The following is a 4,286-nucleotide window of genomic DNA, read 5'->3' as shown; positions in this document are numbered from 1 at the left end:
TTTGCCTCAAAAACCCAGCATGAAGGAGGGATGGAGGAGAATGGTGCCCCAGCTCCAGTGGGTGCAGCGATGCCTTGTCTCTGGCTATTCCTTTTCTAACTGCAGGGGCTGGAACTTCTGTGCCAAGAGAGCTTGTGCAGGCTCCATCTTTGGAGGTTTTTAAGACCTGAGAGTCTAAAGCCCTGAGTAACTTGGCTTCACCTCACAGCTGGTGCTGCTTTGAGCAGGAGGTTGGATTAGAGAGACCTCCTTAGGACCCTCCCAGCCTGAGGGATTCAGTTATTTCCATCTATTTCACATCCATCATCTTTGGCTTTCTCAATTAGCAAACTAATAAATATTAGCTTTGAAAGCTCATGTTTGTAAAGCATGGCCAGAGAATAAATGGTGACTTTATCTACTTTGTACGACTGAGACACAAGACCCAGCCAGAAAGAGGTAAAAAAATTCTCTGTAGGAGATGAAAAGACCATGATAACTCTTCAAGGAAAAAGGAGAAAAAGGGTGAGGAATTACAAGTCTTTTGAAATATCTATCATAGGCCTATGTATGTTTACCAGACAAACTGGAACTGCAAAATAACTACCCAAATACTTTTCTAGCACTACAGCCTGCAGTGTGCTGAACAATGAGGGCCAAGATGACTTTTGGGCACAGTCTCCACTGGCTGCAGGGTTATATATCATAGAGTCTAAGCTGCTCCTTCATGTCTCCTTCAGACATCTCTCCAAAAGTGTCACTTTTTTCCTTCATGAGCCTGAAGATGGCAGCCAGCTGCTCTCTCTGAACCCTGTCAAGAAGAAAAGGAGAAGTAGGAATAGCCAGTCCCCAGAAGGCACTTATTGCAAGAGCAAATGAAACACCAAGCCAAATGCAGGTCATTTTACAAGCCCTTCCTGGCTGCAGGAAATCTGCCCACATGGGATGAGGTTCTTCTTCCTCCACCTTCCCATCTGTCCACTCATCCTGCACATCTCTCTGCAGCTCTATGTGGACATCAACCAGTCTGCTTTAACACCAGCCTTGGAGTTCCTCAGGGCTTCTCTATGCTCTGAGTTTCAGGATAACATGACATGTGGAATTTCATGAAGACCAACATGTCCCAGTTTAGCAGACTCCATCATGAAACTGGATGAAGCTCCACCAGCTCAGTGTCCTTTCATTCTGAGTGTGCAGACACCCAGTCATTCCAGAACAGCTGTTGCATTTGATATACCAACCCTACCTTAGAACTGGAGACCACACCTTCCAGTGTGGACATCACTTTAATCAGCCACTGGAAGGTAAGATCAGAGCTGGGAATCTGCTTGGAGGGAAGAGTTCATCTGCCAAGGTGCCCTGGTGAGATGGACTCGTGCAGCCAGTCCAGCAACAAGGGGATCCCTGGGTGAGCAGAGGTTACCACTGCACCATCTAGCTCAGATTTCTAGCCCTACAAGGCCCCATAGTGGATGATTAACTAACACCTTTCTCCCCTGATACCCTGTTTTTTTTCCTGACCTGGAGCAGCTCAGCAGGTTCATGTCCTGCAGCAGAAATTTCGGTGCCTGTCATGGGGCTTTATTTGAGGAAGCTTTAGAGGGAAGGTTTTTACTGGGCATACATCTACTGATCATACCAGCAGGGACACAGAAGGGTGGGCAGCACAGAAGTGTCATTTGTTATCAAGGAGCTCATGAACTGATGCAAACTGTCAACAAAATCCCCTTTTAGGGCAAAATGAAGGTGCACCCTGGCTGGGGAGGGCTGGTTCCCCCTGGCAGACTCCCACCCAGTTGGGATCAGACTGCAGCATTCCCTGGCACACCTCCTGCCTGACTCTCCTGAGGGAGATCACAAGATCTAATGAGGTTGGAGCAGCAGCTTCTCTTACTTCCTAGCTAATTTTTGTCCCTGCCTGACTGTGGGGCCAGACTTAAGAGAGAGCCCAGAGCACAGATTCACCACAATCCCAGCTCCTCCTGCTTCTTTAGCATCTTTAGACTCCCCATGAACTAAAAAGACAGACTCTGACTTTTCTCCCTATCAAGTGTCCTCTGTCCCCACCACAGCCAGCTTTCTGCACAGGGCTTTTATACACTGTAATTAATCAATGTAAATGCACACCATTAATTAAGCAGGGATAGTCTTTCCTGCACGCCCTGTGTGGACAAGCTGTTAGCTTGAAACGGGAGGGATAGAAATACCTCTTGAGGGGCAAATCCAGAGCACAATCATTGCTTGCAAGAAGAGATGACAGCACCAACACACCAGAAACAACCACACCATGAACAAGAGCAATGGAAGGAGAGAGGAAGAAGCAGAGGAGCCTTTGAGAGCTGAGCTCCTGCTGAGTGGGTCTCTGCATCTTCCCCTCTCCTGGGTAGAGCCCCAGCAGAAGCAGGAACAGCAGGGCTGCCCTCCCAGCACCACTGCAGCAGGCAGGGCAGGACAAAAAGCAGCTCCTGGCAAAAGGAAGCTCATTTACCAGTTCTTTTCCTCCTGCAATTAAAATGTAATTGTCCCAGGGCCAAACATCCCCTGGTAATGATGCAGGATCTTGGGGTTACGAAAGCTCTGCCCAGAGGCTTCTGAGTTGCCTGGATGTGACTGTCTGCTGTTTTGTGCTCACATGAACAGCATCCAACTGCCCTTTCCAGACGAGAGGAAGGGAAGCACAGTCGTTGGTGATCAATATTTTATTGTAGCTCACCAGGCAGCCCATGTCCAGCCTGGTGTAGAGACATTCAATACCCAGCTTGGCCTCACTGCTCTGAAATGCCAGCTGGGCACCCCTTGCTCCCCATTTCAGACATGAACTCTGCTGAAACCTCCCCAAAGGCCTGTTTCCCTGTCTCCAAACCTCCAAAATCCAGGTCTCAAGCAACATATACTATTTTATTTAAGCCCAACATTAATGCATTTTTGGCCCCTCCACTCGAAACATCATGTCTGGGCACTCGAAAAACCAGAAATAAAAAGGAGCTGTTCCTGCTGTTCCTTCTCTGTGCTGCAAAAATCTACAACAAAGGGAAAGCAAAGCAAAGATAAAGAGAGAAAAGAGCCTGGGAAGGAAGAGGAAGGCATCAAAAACATGACTCTGATCTCAGAGAGGAGCTTCTCCTATCAAAGGAGACCTTGTATTTTTTTTTTGTTAATGATTTACATCAAACCTGCCCCATTCACAAGTACAATCATCCTCTCTTCCCATAAGTGCTGTCCTCAAAACTACTTGGATTCAGGAGGTCAAATGGGATTTTACTTATTGCTGACAAAACAGATTAATTAAGGCTCTTCAGAGCAGCCTAATTCTTCTTGATAGGCAATTGAATTTACATACTTAATTCCCTCGGGCTCTTTTCAGACAGTTCAGGCCAAGAATGTTATGATTAACTGGAGGTCTGGGGCAGTGAGCCATAGGTATGTTAAAGGAGATCTCTGCTTTAGGAGCTGCTAAGCATCCATGTCCAGAGCAGCTGAAATCCTGGGAATGTTGCTAATCCCTCCTGCAGCCAAACAAGACCAGGATCTTGCTGCAACACTCAGTTACTCCAGCAGAAACACAGGGAAAATCCCTGACTTTTACCACTCATCTGCCTCAATTGTTAAGGAAGCCAGTGGAGTCATTCCTGGGGTAGAAGGCACAGGAAGGCAGAATGTCCCTCTAACCTAAAAATCCCAATTTTCCAACACCAATCTCTTGAGGGATGGGACAAGAGGCACAAGCATAAACCAAATCAACTATTCAAAGGTTTATTGGACCAAACGAAGGCAATTTTTTGTACAGATTCAAGCCACTAGGATGAGAGTCCTTTGCAGAAGAGCCACCAGCAGGTACAAAACAAACACAAACAAAAGTAAAAAACCACCCAGACAGCCCCTTGGAGTTGAAGAAACACTTTGAGTCGCCACCACTAGCAACAAAAACCCCAACAAAAGAATCACCTGGACTCAACTCTTAGACTTTGCTCGATGTACATGTTGCCATGTGAGATAAAGACAGTGTAGATAAGGCATTTTTTGCATTGTTGGGTGCTTGGGGAGGGGGGGGGGCACTGAGGGAGGCAGCAATGGGTGCTGAAGCAGAGGGTCCAGATGTGCCTGAATTCATCTGCAAAGCACTTGCAGTTGGGAAGGGCCAGCCCAGCTCCTTGGAAAGCTGAAGCCTCCTGCTGTTCTTGAAATGGAGGCCCCTTTTCTGGCAGGAGTTTGCCAGCCCCAGGTGCTGGAAGGGACAAGTGTGCACAAGGTTTCAAGTATTGTCTGCATAGGGATTAAAAAAAAAAAAGGGGGGTGTGGGGGGGAGT

General features: G+C 47.3%; 1 long non-coding RNA gene across 1 annotated transcript in view; it reads right to left on the bottom strand.

Annotated features, from left to right (window-relative positions):
• Nucleotides 1-479: 479 nt before the first annotated feature.
• Nucleotides 480-4,286, bottom strand: part of LOC104387771 — a 19,308-nt gene continuing 15,501 nt past the window's right edge. The window contains exon 3 of the long non-coding RNA XR_719860.1: nucleotides 480-790. This is a non-coding gene — a long non-coding RNA (uncharacterized LOC104387771). The remainder of the gene's footprint in view (nucleotides 791-4,286) is intronic.

The sequence above is a fragment of the Chaetura pelagica genome, unplaced genomic scaffold (genome assembly GCF_000747805.2).
Source record: "Chaetura pelagica isolate M959 unplaced genomic scaffold, ChaPel_1.0 scaffold704, whole genome shotgun sequence".
Lineage (NCBI taxonomy): Eukaryota > Metazoa > Chordata > Aves > Apodiformes > Apodidae > Chaetura > Chaetura pelagica.
The sequence above is the reverse complement of the archived record's forward strand: the minus strand, read 5'-3'. Positions and strand labels throughout refer to the sequence as shown.